Below are 17,216 nucleotides of genomic sequence, written 5' to 3' on the forward strand. Positions count from 1 at the left end.
TCTCCTGCATTCATTCATTCTTCTTCTTCCTTTTTTTTTTTTTTTTTTCACTGGTTCGGTCTTCAATTCTTCCTTCTTCTTCTTCTTCTTTTTTTTTTTTTTTTTCACTGATTCGGTCTTCAATTCTTCCTTCTTTTTTTTTTTAAAAAAAAATTTTTTTTCTTTCCTTCTTTCGGGTTTTTGGGTTTCTTCTTCTTCTCTTTTTCTCTCTTTTTTTTTTTTTTTTTTTTTTTTTTTTTCACTAGTTCGGTGAGTTTGGGTACTGGGGGTTGAAGGGGGGGAAAAAAAAAGTAAAAGCTGCACAAGGTACATTTATGGGGCTCACAAATAGTTAAAAAATATTGAGTGATGACAAGTGAGTGATGGTGCCAAATGGGGTGGGGTGTTTTAAGTGATGAGTGATGAAAACTGAGTGATGAGTGATGGGTGACGAAAACTGAGTGATGAATGACCATTTTTTTTAAACCAAACAAGGCCTTAAGTACTCTAGAGGAAGAGCTTGGTGAGCATATTGAAGTGGAATCTGTTGGTGTTGGAGATGAATCCGATGATGATGAAGAGGAGTGCATTTATGAAGGAACAAATAGATTGCAAGAATCATACAATGCACTTCTTGAAAAGAGTGGAGAATATGCAAGAGTGGCTAAGACAGCCATTAGAAAGATGAAGAAAACCGAAGTGGACTATAAAAGCATCCTTGCGCGGTAAAATGAGACCAAGTGTGAAGTTGAAGAATTAAATGATTAAGTAGCTTAAACTCTAAAGTGTCAAAGGAAACGAAGTTTGTTAAGGCTAAAGTAGCATCAACTCCTCTTGTTGACAATGTAAAACTTGAAAAGAAGCCAAATGTGGTGAATCAAATGGTTTTGATGAAGTCTCCCAAGCCAATTGTGGCTAAGCCCAAGGCAAGAGGAAAGTCTCTTCCTAAGAGACAAAGAGGTCCACAAACGAAACTCTATTGCCATCATTATGGAATCCTAGGGCACACTAGACCAAATTGCTACAAGCTCCAAGCATTGAAGAATGCGGATCTTCAAAAGCCAAGAAGACAATGAAAAGGCAATGGGAAACCCAGCAGCCAAAAGGGCAAGAAGGAGAACTCGTTTTGAGTGATGTGATGAAGATGATTGACATCATCACCTCATGTTTGGCCAACTTCACCTTAAGGTTTGAGAGTCATGACTCAAGTACCCAATCCTTGTAGGATATCACCCCAAACACACATGTCGTGTAGGTGAAGAAGGGTATTCATGCATAAGCATTATAATATGTCCATGCATTAATTCTTTCTATATAATGTGACAATTTCGTTTGCTTGTTTATTTTACATTCTAGCATATTTTTAAATTTTTGTTGTTTAAAAGTTTTGGTTGTTTGTTTTTTTTTTTTATCATTCTTTTCTTTGCTTTGCGTTAAAAATCTAAAAACACATAAAAAGTATAAAATCCAAAAAGTTTGATCAGCGGTGTTGTGCATTGTCACATGCATGTTTAGCTTTGTACCTCTGTACTAATAGCTTTGTGCATTAATGAGCTTAGCTTATTCTCTATGCACTTGTATCTTTGTGGGAATCATCTTGATATCTATGTGATTGTTATAAATAGATATTCAAACTTGTTATGAATAATTAGTCAATGATTTTGTTGATCTTGAAACATGCGTAGACTTGTCTTTATATCTCTTCCCACTTTTTTTTTTTTTTTTTTTTGGCTTAAAGGCTCAACCAATGTCAAATTTTGAAAAGAGATAATGAGTTGAAAAAGTCGTCGCACAAACTAGTATTTGACTAAGAAAAAGGGAAAGAGACATGTATTTAAAATGTTTGGTGCCAAAAGCCAAAAGCTTAATCATCAAATTGAAATATCAAAATTTTTAGGCATCGATCTCAAAAAAAGATGTAAAGATCAAAAAAATCAAATGAAAAGAAGCCAAATGAAAAGCTTCTAACTCAATGTAATCAAGTTTATGTGGGAGGTCATATATGTTCATTTCCACAATTGAGAGAAGTTACTCTACTTAGTGCTAGTTGTGTATGACTTGGTTGAATCGATCATTAAAGCTTCACATTAGACTAAGAATTATCTTATATTTGATACCCATCCATATTACACATGTCTATGTTCAATGAATGTCTTATTCATTTGTGTGATTATACTTGATTAAATGTGATATACGTACTCAAGCATCTGTTGATTAAACCCAAAAAGATTTTTGAGAATTTTAGTTGTTTTTGGAAAGTATTTTGATTTGAAAAAATTTCACAAAAATCCAAAAATGTGCAACTTTGCATTTTGGTGACTCACTCATGAGTCGCGAGTTTCAAGCTCAAGTCGTGAGCTCAACCTGAGGGTTTCGTGACTCATTGGCAAGTGAAAATTCTAGTTGCGAAAAAACTTAGAAATTTTTTCAAAATCTAGGTTTAGAGTTTTTGGCAACTCATTTGCGAGTTGCGAGCTCAACCTAAGGGTTTCGCGACTCATTGGCCAATGAAAGTCCTAGTCGCGAAAAAGACTTAGAGAAAATTTTCAAAATTTGGGTTCAAGGGATTTTGGCAACTCACTTGGCGTCTCATTTGCAAGTCAATTGAGTTGCAAAATATGCGTGTTTTGCAAAAATAGGGTTAAAAATCAAACAATTTTTCAAAACTTTTCAGTTTCCCTCACATCACGTACTTGTCTCTTTGTCTTCTCTGCCTCTCCCTCTCTTAAAACCATCTTTTTTGTTTCAAAAACCATCATTTTTCTCTTCAATCTTCACTCCAAATCCAAGAAAAGGTATGGGTTTTCACTCCTATTTACTTTATTTAAAGTATAAAGCATTCTATTTCATGGATTTGTTGGTTTTGTTGAGATATTGAAATTTTGTTGATGAACATGGGTTCTTGTAGTTTTTGATGAAATTGATATATGGGTTTTGTTGAGAATGATGGTATAATGCTTGTGTTTCATGTTTCTATTACATGCTCATGCATTATACAATGTTTTGTGTTATGGTGTGCATACCATTTTGTTGACAAAATGTCTATTTAGATGTTTTTATGTGTATTTTTGGACTCCGTCGAGTACAAAATTTAGGGATAATTATGTTTCCATGTTTGGAACAACCAATGGTTATGTGTTTCACACTTTGCCCCTTGCATGATTTCATGCCTCGTATATGCACACTTTTTAACATGATGCACACACACACAATCTTTGACATGTTGTGTGACTAATGCTATGATTATATCATGCTTTGATATTTAGCATCTTCACATGTCAATTTTTTTAGAATTTCTTTTTAAATTTCAATTTTTAGAGTTTAATTTGTAGTTTTGTTTTTGGTACTCACTTGTGTCTAACCAAGTTTGTTGCCATTCATTGTGCTTTGTTTTTGTGGTCTTTGCTCCTATGTTTTGTAGATGGCTCTACGAAAAACTATTGCTCAACGTGGTGACAAGAGAAAGCGCAATGATGACAGTTTGTTTTGCTCCCCTCAACATTTTGAGAGATATGCCCATCAATTCGAAACAGCTCGAATTGTTTAGGAGAGAAAAGTGCATCTTGTAGATCTTAAGGTTTCTTTCATTCTTAGGTGTTTTGAAGGATGGGGCTGGGATAAACTTCTTGGCGAATTCCCCAAAATTTTTGAACATTTGATTAGAGAGTTTTATGTTAATGCATCACTCAAAGAGAAACACATAGAGTGCTGGGTTAGAGGTCATGCATTCACTCTTGACATTGAGGACATCGATGCTATACTTGGACTTAAAGAACAAGATCATGAAGGGTTCACTTCGTTCAAGGATAGAATGCTTTCTCTAGAATCTGTGCAACTTCGCATTGGTGGTCATAGGGAAGGAAGAAGTCTCAACACTACCTCCTTTCCCCCGGATTTGAGATGCCTAGCATATATCATGATGTTTAACTTGTAATTGGTCAAGAAGTTGTCAACTATCAATAATGCTAGAGCCATATTCCTCATGGAGTTTCGTGAGAACACCTACATTGACATTAGTGCACACTTGTACAACATCATTGTAAAGTCCACAAAGGTAACCTCAAGATCAAAGCTTGTTGTCCCAAATCTTATAATGAGGATTCTTCATGGAAATGGTGTGGAGACTCCACAACATATAGGCCAAATGACTCCATCTCCTTCCATCAGCTTTCAAACAATCCTAAGAAGTAGGGTTCGACTTCTTAGAGATGAACAAGTTGAAAAGACTGAAGAAGCACCTCTTGCTAACACAGAGATTGAAGTGGAAGGACAACAACCTCCTCCAAGATATGGTGGTGGTCGAGGTAGGAGAGGAGCATTATCATCGTCATCAGTTCCTCTCGATGCTTTTCAAATCATACTCGAGAGGATTGATGGTCTTTGTGATGTAGCAGATGAGCATTCCAACAGACTTGTAGCTATCCAGAACCAAATCAACTTGTTGGTAGCCAAGTTTAACAGTTTTACTCACTAACCTTAGCCCTTTAGCTATTCCGGTAAAAAATGGGGAGTAGTATGGTAGCTCTTGAGGGGGAGCTTATTTTAAGGGGGAGTAAAAACATTGGTTTTAGTTTATGGTTTTATAGTTTTTATTAAGGTTTTCATAGCACTTTGATTTAGTACTCTATGGTTTTAGTATTTTGTTTTTAAAATACTTGGATACTTTGTGTTATGGATTCTTGGATATTTTAGTTATTTAGATTATGCTGTTATGCACCCTTGCTTATGTAGCTTAGTACTCTTAGTTAATGTCTTACATTTTCTTTAGTACTCTTGTGCCCTTATTGGATCTTGTATCCTTGATGCAAGTTAAAACCTAATGCTTCTTGTTTTAGTGTTTTTGCATCGATTGAGTGTTGGACATGCAAATAATACTTTGCATGGAGCTTATTTGCTTGCATGTTCGGATGTTCATTCACCGTGTGAATGTTCATTGTAGTCACCATTTATATAGTGATTGTTCTTGTTTGGTCAAGTTATATTTCATTATCATATTCATACTTGCTTGATCGTATTGTGCTTGCTCCATATGCATTCTAAAGTTTCCGCTTACAATGAACTTGAATGTTTAAAATGTGTATAAAACACCTATGAACTTTTAGACCCCTAATTAATAAATTACAAATTCAAGCTTATCAGTAAACAATGTGCATATGGAAAATGTAAATAAGCTAAAATAGAATTGATAACATAATCTAAACCAAATAAAATCACATTCACAGTAGAAATTAAATGGCAAAGATTAAGGAAGAGATATACAAACACAAGGACAACACATCGATGTGTTATCGAAGAGGAAACTGAAACTCTCGGTGTAAAACCTTTGCGCTGCCCTCCAAGCGATAAATAATCCACTAAAAAATGTAGTTGTAATACTTGAACAGTATAAGACCCTCCAAGTCTAATCTACCCAGTAGGCCTAAGTCCTCCAAGCTCCTACTCCAACGAGGTTACACCGAACCTATTTCTTCTTTAGCTTATCAGATTCCGCTATAACCCATAGCATCAACCAATATGAATTGGTTCCTTCCGAATTGCTTCCCAAAGCACCAAAAAGCCTTCTCACAAATATGGGTAAGGTGAGAAAAGAATTTGGTTAAAGAACCTCTCAAGGATGTAACAATGAAGATGGTGAGAGTTGAGGAATTTGAAGAGTCATTATGTAAAGATTGTGGATGAGTTAATCTTGTTTTTCTTTAGGGTTTCTCTCTCAAAATTCTCTCGAGAAGCTCTCAATATTTCGTGGGTATAAGAGGTATTTATACTAGAATGAGAAAGGAATGCGAAGAGTCAGTTTTTCCATAATAAAGTGGACTGGCGATTTGGCCTCGCGACTTGACTGAGTCACGAGTCCAAGCCACGAGCTAACTGAATGGCCAGTCTGGACTTTTTGTCCTGTAGTGTTACAGCTGGCATGACGTTTCAGCTTCTCTGCATGCTTCACTTGTGTGCATCTTCTAACGGCTTGCAAATCGCGAGTCACCCGTGAGATCCAGCTGTGAGTCCCTGCTTCACTGCACAGTCTTGAGCATTTCTTCACACTCTCTCATACACTACCCTTACATGATTCTCACCTAAACACAGGGTTACTAATTGCTAAATTACAAACAAATTTGGCACGAAATAAAACCAACAATATGGTTGATTAAATTCAACCTTACAAAACTTAATGAGTGCATTTTGTGATATTGTTTTCAGGAGACTTGTTTGTATGGTTCAAGAGCTTTTCAGATCTAGAATTAGGTATGAGTGAGTTTTGGCAATTGTTCTCAACTCACATTTTTAATTCTAGGGTTTTTTTTAGGGTTTTGTCATGGAATAGCCAAAAGGGAAGATTGTAAATTTGAATTTATTCAACTATGTGTTGGTTTTATTCCGTGTTAAATTTGCATATAATTCAACATTTAGAAATTTTGTATTTAGGTGGGAATAATGTAAGGGTTGTGTGTGAGAGAGTGTGAAGATTTGATCAAGAGTGTACAACAAGAAGGTGACTCGCGACAAGGACTCACGACTGACTCATGAGTGGTGACTCGTCAAAATGAAGCACACGTGTGAAGCAGGTTGGAAGATGAAGAGTTAGGACAGCTAGATCACTACAGGACAAAAAGTACAGTCTGGCCTAGACTGGTAACTGGCGACTGGAACTCGCGACTCATCCTAGTCATGAAGTGACTCGCCATTGCACCATTGCACCCTGTTTTGTTGAAAAATGACTTTTCACATTCCATCTCATACCCTACTATAAATATACTTATACCCACGAAATGTAAACAAAAGAGAGAGAGAGAGAGCTTCTAGAGAGAATTTTGGGAGAGAAACTTTAGAGAAAAACAAGATTGATTCATTCACAATCTTATACACTTGATTCTCCAAATTCCTCTACTCTCACCCTCTCCATTGTCATAACCATGAGAAGATTATAAACCAAATCTTTACCTCACCAAATTCAGAATAGTGAGAAGGTTCTTGGTGTTTGAGAAGCAATTCAAGAGAGAACCAATTCATATTGGTTGATGCAATGGGCTAATTGCAGGATCTAGAAATCTAGAGAAGATACAGTTCAGCGTAACCTTGTTGGAGCAAAAGCTTGGAGGGCTTAGGTGCATTGAGTAGATTAGGCTTGGAGGGTTTACTGTTATTCATGTATCCCAATTGATTTTTTAGAGGATCGTTTACCGCTTGGAGGGCGGTAGAGAGGTTTTTCGCCAAGTTCTTTGATTTCCTCTTCGATAACATGTGCTGGTGTTATCTTCTATTTGCATCTCTCTTTCCCTTACTCTTAACTTTTAATTTTTGCTAGTTGTGATTAATTAATGGCTTCAAGTAGTTTGCTAATTTGGGTATTGCTTATATTTCATATTTCGCACATATATTGTTTGAATATAAGCCTGTATTAGAAAATTTGTATTTAGGTGTCTAAACATTCACAGGTGTTTTATACGCTTAGTGAGTTTTCGTGAACAAAAAAGAATACAAATTCAACTTTGTGTCTCAACATTCATGTAAACTTTTTGAAAATGAAATCGTGACTTTAATCTACTCATACAAATTCATATGGCAATCTGCTGCCAAACACACATGCCTTGGTTTACTGTAGGTTTCTTTTTATTAAATAATCTAGACCTAAAAACATAAAAATAAAAAAATAAAAAATGATTGTATCATGGACTTAGAGACGCTTTTTTTTTTTAAGTGAAAAACACTATGTTCGAGGACAAAAGCACTAACTACCAATTAACTCACTACATGGCTATACAAAAATGACAGCTGTTATTAACTACCCTACAACAGCAACTATCCAATTAATAGGAGTCAGGGGCGGAGCCACACCGCAAATTTATTTTTTATTTTTTCTATTAGAGTAGGTAGAAAAAAAAATTGGGCCCAAATATTGGACAGCCAGCCCCTTCATGGCCCACTCTCAACTATTCTCCCAAGCCCGACTTTAGTTTTAGGCCTTATCACCTTATGTACTCCAAATAAAACAAGCTGACCCACTCAAGTCCAAATACAAAAAACAAAACTTCACTTTCTCTTCATCTCAAAAAATCCACCCATGACCCACGAAATCCCTTTCTTTACTTCTTATTCTTTTGTTTTATCTTTTTTGATACACTTTCATTTCCACTGGTACTGTTACCTACCTACTAGCCCCCAAAACTTCAGTCCTCTATACTTACAGTTTGAAAAAAAAAAAAATCATGACCAATTTTTTCTTTCTTCATCAACTTTAGTTTTGGAACTTGGTGACTGGTGAGTTTTCTTCTCTTTCTTAAGCATTAGACATTCATCTCTTTTTAGTGTCTTTTTTTTTTTTTTTTTTTTCTCAACTATCTACACCTAAATATTCACATGCTCTTTATATTTTCATAGATTTTTAAAGAAATACATGATTGAAGGCATGGAGAGATTGTTTGTGATGAGTCTTGAAGGGAAGATCTAAAGTTGGAGGCAGTCAGGCAGAGGCAGTAGGCATTGTCACACGGGTAACCCATCTTTGTACTTTGTGAAGACAAAGTTTTTAAGGTAAAATTATTTTGATTTATTACCTATTTTTGATTAGTTAGATATCATATGGCTGTGGATGTTGTTAAATTGTTTGGTTTATGTTGTGTACCAATACTTGTGTGTTTAATTTTTGTTTTTGTTTGAGGGCTTATTATTAATTAAAGTCGTATTAAAAATGGATTGTATATTTAAATTATAGTGAAAATTTTGTTTTTTCTTGAGTATGAATAACATCCATATAACTAAGTAAAAATTTCTAATTAAAATTTTATTTTTTAAACTTCTTTTCAGGTTAATTTTTGAGTCATATTCTTAAAGCTAAAAGAATTATGAGCAAATGAAAAACAATTGATGCATTATTTAAGAAAAAAATTTTTAGCAATTCAAAAATTAGGACACCTGTAGCTGTAGAAACAAATGTTGATACTTCAATGCCTGATGAACACCCTGACCCCTCCAAATGTTCAAGAATTCAATCTAAAGAGATAGATCGTGATCCAGGATCATATAAACAAATATGTGAATTTCCTATCAACAAACAAGATGAAATCCAACGAGCTTATCTCAAAGAAGGTCCATATCAACCTAAAAATATAGACTATCCATACAACGATAATATTCATCGTCGTCGATTTCAACCTTCATGGTTCGAATCGGCCCCCCATGTAAAAATTCCTGGCTACGCCCCTGATAGTAGTAACAACCACACTAATTCAGCCACACTAATGCGCCATTGATCATTAATCAAATAAGACCAAACTATATTTCTCTGAATATAAAATAGGTTCTCTTTATTTTTAGCTTGAGGCATAGACACATAGACACTCACCATCTATAATGGAAAGCAGGAACTAAGAACTATATAGCGCAGAATGATGGAACAAGATTGGTGTCCTGAGTTTTACTAAGAATTTTGCTGTTGAGGTTGACCCTTTCGAAAGAGCTCTCAAATTCAATTACCTAATTTAAAGAGTTGATTATTATAAACATTAGGGAATGAGAATTTCATTCGATCAATCACCCTAACCATCCCCCAAAGGGGGTCCAGGAGTAATAAACCAGTCATTGTTTACAACTCAGCAGTCTTTTTTTAAAAGTCTCTCTCAAGTCATCAGCATGTTCATTCAAGAAGATCAACCAGAGACATTTTGTTGCCTATTTTAATTAAAGTTCAACTACCACCTAAACCAACGAGACCTACTATTGGAATTATCTGTGACTATAAGCATGTGATATATACATTACCTGAAAGTGTAGTAAAAAAAAGAATACTAAATAAATTGGACAAAGAAACACTCATCCCTTTTTATTCTCAAACCATAATCCCACCTCCCAACTCAGATCAGACCAGGGGGAATTGGAATATGATCTCTTTATTCATTATCATCAATTCAGCCAAGAATGCAATTATAAATCATGAACAAAACATAATTGCACCTTAAAAATAGATATTGCCAATAACAAAGAAGCAAGCATAGCACCGTTAAAGGTTGAGAGTCAATTATTTGAGCATCAAGACTCAATTTCATGTTTTAACTAGCATTTTCATTGGTCAAGAAAGTAAATATAGATGATACTCTTTGTACATCTTAACTGGAAAAAAATAGAAGCATTTTATAGATTCACATATTAACCATGTATGCATAAGAAACTCACCTTATTTGGATCTTGAAGTTCTTTAAAAGGGACAACTTCTAGTACTTAATTCATGACCATGACAATCATTAGATAAAGAGAAATAATTACATAATGCACAAGCTCCAAATTTTACAACCATATAAGATCAATGAAAATTCTAACAAACAGCCTATAATTCATTAGTTAAATTTCACTTTGCTGAGAGATCCTTTATTAAATTGCCTCCCTAAAAGGGGGTTCACTCTCCTTCTAGTACTTACAACAGCCCACAATTAACTAGTAAGAAAATGTAAAGTCACAGCCACCAAAAAAAAAAAAGGGAGGGGGGGGGGGGGGGGGGGGGGGAGTTCTAATAATCAAACCTAGTTGTAGTGAGCTTTAATTCTAGTTGTAAAATGTGCACACGTTGGAAATACCATAGGTTCCACAAGTTTCCTGCAAAAATGAATGATTATCAAGATATTACTTAAGATCATCATTACCCCTATTAATTTGTTTTACTACCCACTATATTGTTTCATCTTTCATGAATGAAGTATTATAACTTATCCAATAAAAATTGTTTCACTACCCACTGCTTTATGAATCCGTTCATTAATTAAAACTTAAATGAATCTAGTAGCCACCAATAATGAATTACAATAACACCACCCCTTGTTCAAAGTCTTACTATTCTCATTTGTTAAATCCTAATACCTAAAAACCTTCACAAATACATCTGTAACCCAGTTAGAATAGAAGAATAATTCAAATCAGCAACCACTTGCTAAGTGCTTGGAATAGGCCTACCCAAACAATATTCAAGGAGATTTTTTTTTCTCTTAATAATCAGCCAACCTTTTTTACTTCCCTACAGTCAAGAATGCAAATTTCACATCATGCAATCACTTAAAAAAATGGATTAGGAGGTTAATGAAAAAACTTGTACGATTTAGGATTAGGGTGGCTGATTTGTGGTAGCCAGGCCTCCTAAGAAATGAGAGAGATTAGAAACGTATAGAAGATTAGAAAGAGAGAAATCGGTTATTCCTTTTGTTGTTAATTCTATTACAGCAAGTACAATCTTTATACAACAAGCTGAATGTAACTTCCATAGCAACTAACTAACAGTTAGTAAACTAACTTGATTCTAACAATTCACATGCCAATTCTACAAGACAGAGACTCATCTTGGGGGTGGCATAGTTTTGAGAGGAAAAAGATCAAACAACAGGAGAATCCAAGTTAGTGAGTTGTTCCATGCACAAGACTTTGGGTTGGATTCACATATTGTGAAATAAGGAGGCTCTTTTTTCAGCTAAGATAGTAGCAGGCTAGCAGCTCCTAGAGAGCATTTTCAAGGCCATCGCTCCCACCACAGATTGGTTTGGGCAATTGGTTTTATGTTAGTATTCTAGTTTAGCCTATTTGTTTGGTTTAATGATGGAATGCATAATGTGTATAGCCAATTTACACCAACAAGTGTGCAATAATAAGTACCCTTATGAACTCCCAAACAAATCCTTAACATAAACTTTAGGTCCTTTAGTTATGCAAGGTCAACACTACTATGCATTACTACCATGGCCCAATCTAGTTCCTTTTTGTTGCTTGCAGAATCCTTAGGCTCTTGGCTAATGTTTCTGTTTAAGCCCACCAATATCAGCCTGCTTGTTATACCTTAGAAATGCCATCCGCTCTGGCAGGCCATCTGTTACCAAGAACCAATGAACCATTCTATTTAGATGGACTCAACCCCAGCCCCCTATGATCAATGGCCCAAGCAAACGAGCTTGGACTTAGTCAGATTAATTGTGATTAATTAGCGTAACGACAACTTCGGTGTGGGGTATTCAATTACTCTAAATGTGTCAAAAAACACTTAGCATATCTGGATAAATAACCAATAAACACCTAATCCTATTCGCGACCTAACAAAAAACCAACAATTTATCATCTATAAAAAACACAAATCCGCATCATCGACATTACATGAGAAATACAACCCTGTTTAGATCAAGTGCCCGCTCTCAAATTTTCAAACAAACCAAAAAAAGAAAGAGAATTCCATGTTGAACGTACGAATTCATAAACTACTGCACAGATCTTCAGTGCAAGTTATGTGAAAAACTAATTTGGGAAAAATGATTTCATTACATTAATTAGAATTACAAAGCTAATCTATATATACAGTGATATACACCGAAACAAGCCACTAACACTACAGTGATATACACTGAAACAAGCCACTAACACTAACTAACTCCCACGAATTGCGCTAACTAAATACTAACAGTTCTTGGCACGTGTATTACTAACAGTAGTTGGCACATGTGAACAAATATACAATATTCTAACTAAAACTACAAGTCGTATATAGCAACTAACTACATGTCGTATGAAATCTGTTGCTCTGTTCTTCCACATCTTGATTTCCTCTGTTTTCTGCGTGTATGAGCTTATCTGAATCAATTGATTCTTTGACAATAGCTTCAGCTTGACCAGATGACTTCTTCTTTTGATAAGTTACATATTTCACTATTCAATTCAACGAAGCAAGTCAAATTCTCTAACTCTAAGCGTTCACTCAAAAGAAAGCAACATAATTCAGATAACCGTTATTGGCGCTGAAACCGCCATTTTCCGGTCACGCAAATCGGCTCTATGTTGCAGAAAAAAAAATTTTAAACAAAACTGTAACCACAAACAATGAATGAAGAATCAAAAAAACCATTATGCTTTTCACAAACAATGAATAAATCGCAGATTGTGTAGAAAAGTACCCGAGGCTTAGGCGTAGAAGAGAGAGAACCAATTCGTACCTAATCAGAGGAGCTGAGACCGCCGCGCTGAGAGATGAAGAGGTATTAGATTGCCATGATCGCCAAGAGAGACGAACAGCTATTTGTTTTGCAATTTTTGAGTGTGACTGTGAGTGCTATTGTAAAATTGTATACGTCACTGTCAGTTTCTCCCTTTTCTTTCTGTGTATTAAAAATACTTCTTCAAATCTTAAGTTGGTTCAAAAAAAAGTTGGTAAAAAAAAAAAACGCAGCCATTTTTGGCCTATATCTCCCCTGTGAACGTGTGGTATGGGTCTCTCTCTATGTTCTGATTTTTCTTTTTTCGGCGAAATTCTGCTAACGTTTTGAACTTTTGATAGAGTAAAAGTCGTTTGGCACTTTGATTATGGAAAGTAGAATAAGTAAAGATAATTGATTTTGTGATTTAAATTAAACCACCAGTAGACTAGGTAGGTTTAATTTTATTATTTAAGTTTGTGCTTGATTTATTTATTTATTTATTTATTGCTGAGATAAGTTTGTACTAGATTAGACTTTGTCCACTGTAGTAGTATCATTATCATAACATTTGATGCGAATGTTTTATTGCTTAAATCTAATCTATATATATATATATATATATATATATAAAATTGAAACTTTTGAAATTCCCACAATTTTTCACGTCGATGTAATATTTAAAAAATAATTTTTCCACGTCAGCACAATATTTAAAAAATAATTTTTTTTGGATAAATTTAAAAAATAAAATTAAAAACTCGAGGGTTGAAAACACGATTGGAGTTCTATTTTGCTATATTGGAATATTAATAGCAAAAAAAAAAAAAAAAAGGCGTTAGACACAATTACAAACTCAATTGGAAAACACGATTGGAGTCTGCAAGAGAATACAAAACCCCAAAACTGAAAACCCTAGACCCAAATCCTTCTTTGTCTCCACTCCCATCTGACCGAATGCTTGTCTTTAAAAAAAAAAAAAAGGCGTTTGACACAAACACAAACTCAACTTGGAAACACGATTGGAGTGTGCAAGAGAATACGCAGGAAACCCAAAACTGAAAACCCTAGACTCAAATCCTTCTCCTTGGTCGCCACTCCCATCTAAGACAATCTTTTCCCGACAACGGTAAGCGATCAAAACCATGCTCTACAAAAAAAACAAAAATTTTGATTTTATATACAAAAATTTTGATTTTCTATTTTCTGATCTGTTAGATAAAGAGGTTTTTGTGTGTTTTTGTTGTTGGGATTCTGGATTTTAAGTTTCAGTCCTGGAATTCAATCTCAAAGTAAGCAAAAATAGAAATACATGTTTGATATGATTCTTTCTCTTATATACCTACCCCTGTTTTTGTTCTCTTTGGGTATGAGTAATAATATACATACATATAAGTTTAGATCTTTCAATTGATTTTTTGTTTGTCAAATGGATCCTCTGTGTTTGTATTTAAACAATACGATTTTAACAATTCAAACACTAACTCAAGCTAATTCTTGCATTGTTACACCGAAGACTAGCTTCTGAATTTCTAAATGTTCAATTGGAATTTATAAACATGGAGGTATGTTAAATTTATTTATTTTCCCTCTTTTAACAATTAAACTTAAAAAATTTTAAAAATAAAATTAAAAACTCTAGGGTTGAAAACACAATTGGAGTTCTATTTTGCTATATTGGAATATTAATAGCGCAAAAAAAAATAAATAAATAAAGGCATTAGACACAATTACAAACTTAGCTGGAAAACACGATTGGAGTCTGCAAGAGAATTCAAAACCCCAAAACTGAAAACCCTAGACCCAAATCCTTCTTCTTTGTCTCCACTCCCATCTAACCGAATGCTTGTCTTTAAAAAAAAAAAAAAAAGCGTTTGGCACAAACACAAACTCAACTTGGAAACACGATTGGAGTGTGCAAGAGAATACGCAGGAAACCCAAAACTGAAAACCCTAGACTCAAATCCTTCTCCTTGGTCACCACTCCCATCTGAGACAATCTTTTCACTACAACGGTAAGCGATCAAAACCCTGCTCTATAAAAAAAACAAAAATTTTGATTTTCTATTTTCTGATCTATTAGATAAAGAGGTTTTCGTGTGTTTTTGTTGTTGGAATTCTGGATTTTAAGTTTCAGTCCTGGAATTCAATCTCAAAGTAAGCAAAAATAGAAATACATGTTTGATATGATTCTTTCTCTTATATACCTACCCCTGTTTTTGTTCTCTTTGGGTATGAGTAATAATATACATACATATAAGTTTAGATCTTTCAATTGATTTTTTTTTTTGTTAAATGGATCCTTTGTGTTTGTATTTAAACAATATGATTTTAATAATTCAAACACTAACTCATGCTAATTCTTGCATTGTTGCACCGGAGACTAGCTTCTGAACTGCTAAACGTTCAATTGGAATTTATAAACATGGAGGTATGTTAAATTTATTTATTTTCCCTCTTTTAGCAATTAAACTTATGGCACTTTGAAATTTTAGGTCAGATAGTTTGTATTTTATATGAATTATGTGAACACTTTATGCTTGGGTAGGGGAAGCTATTCGATAAAATGCCTAAAAGAGATATTGTATCATGTTTGTAATAATAAACTTTGTAATTTGTTTAAATTATTGGCTTGGCTACCAGCTGTGATTTGATGATTGCAGGTTATCAGTAAATGTGCACATCGTGACCACTTCATTAGAGGAGGAGGAGCAGCAATAATTGTGCAAAACAGAGAGGAAAAAGGTTTAGATATTTACTCCTTCCAGGTACAACATTATTTGGTTTCATAGTATTGTTCATTACATATTTACATGTCCAAAGCTAAATACAAAAAAATCCTATGAGTTTGTTCGTTACATATTCCAGCACTAATTCTTGCATTGTTACAATAGAGACTAGCTTTGGAACTGATAAACCTTCTATTGGAATTTCAAAAAGTGGAGGTATGTTAAATTTTGATTCCCATATGTTAAATTGTTTTTTTACCTCATAATATCTCTTATAGTTAGTAATTTATTTGAATTATCGAACCCTATATGCTCAGGCACGCATCTATATGACAAAATGCCTAAAAGAGGTATTGTATCATGTTTGAAATTTCACCTCAGTATCAAAGGATGTAGCTAACCAATGCTTATAATCTCTCTTTGATTTGTTTCATTTGTTTCTCTTTTATTTTCTCAAGGCTCAAACTCAGACCCTATCCTCTCTCTTTAATCTTAGCCAAATCCATCACCACTCTCAATTTGCTTTTGTCACTAATGTTGCACAAGGTAATGTTTTGTAATCAATTCTTTATTATATAATATTTTCTCAAATTTAGTCAGTGTTTTGAGACTTAGAGCAATTCTTTTCTTAGTGCTATTTGATTACAATTTAGATGTCACGGAGTCAAACTTAATTTGTGTTGATAAAATTGTTGATTGATCGATTACAATTATGCTTGATGCTCTATTCATCCTCTAACATGACAAAAGCTGTAAACTATACTTATCAAAGCTGCGTCACAGTTATGTTTTTCTTTTTTTGAGAAAGAAGCTAAATAATATTATTAAAAAAGATCAACTAAATTAGACTGAAATACAGAAAAAAGTTGTGGTGGAACGTCCTCTGTAGGGGCAAAGGCCCAAGATCATACAATGGGCCTTGAATCCCACATGGGAAATTTGACCACGTCCGAGGAGAATGCATGGGTACCAAAAGGGCTCCAGGCCCAATTCTTGTGGGCCTAAAAATGTTTAAAAGGCAGTTCGAGGAGATGTGTCTCCTCGGACGTACCAAATATGGCTCAAACGTGCACTTTGCCTGCTAGAAGGAAGAAAGCGTGGGATGCCAAAGGTGATGGTTAGGCTGCAGCTACCACATTAAATGTATGGCAGCTACTTTTTTGACCACATTAATGTGGAGAGGACTTGTGAACAGTGTTGCATTGGCCACCACAACTCACAGAAAGACGGGGAGGATGTACGATGGGATAGGCACTCAAGTGAAGGTCCAGATGATCAACAAGTGTAAGGTCCTGATGACTTCAAGAGGGCTATATAAGAGAGGGGAGTCCCCATGAAGAGGGGAACAGAGAAAAAAAGTGTTAGAACCATACCCTTTGAGTAGGAACCGATATACATCCCCCACGTCTCCTCGGACTGAATATCTAATGGACATGAAGGGGATTTTCTTACTTTCAATTGTTGCATGGCCCTATCTTAGCTAGAATACACTTCATTAAGGCCTCGTTCTATAACCCACTCTCTATAAATTCATTATTTCGGGCTCTTTGGGTCAGAACCCTATACCTGTTGGGCCTGG

Source organism: Quercus robur, chromosome 2, assembly GCF_932294415.1.
Source record: "Quercus robur chromosome 2, dhQueRobu3.1, whole genome shotgun sequence".
Taxonomy (NCBI): Eukaryota; Viridiplantae; Streptophyta; class Magnoliopsida; order Fagales; family Fagaceae; genus Quercus; species Quercus robur.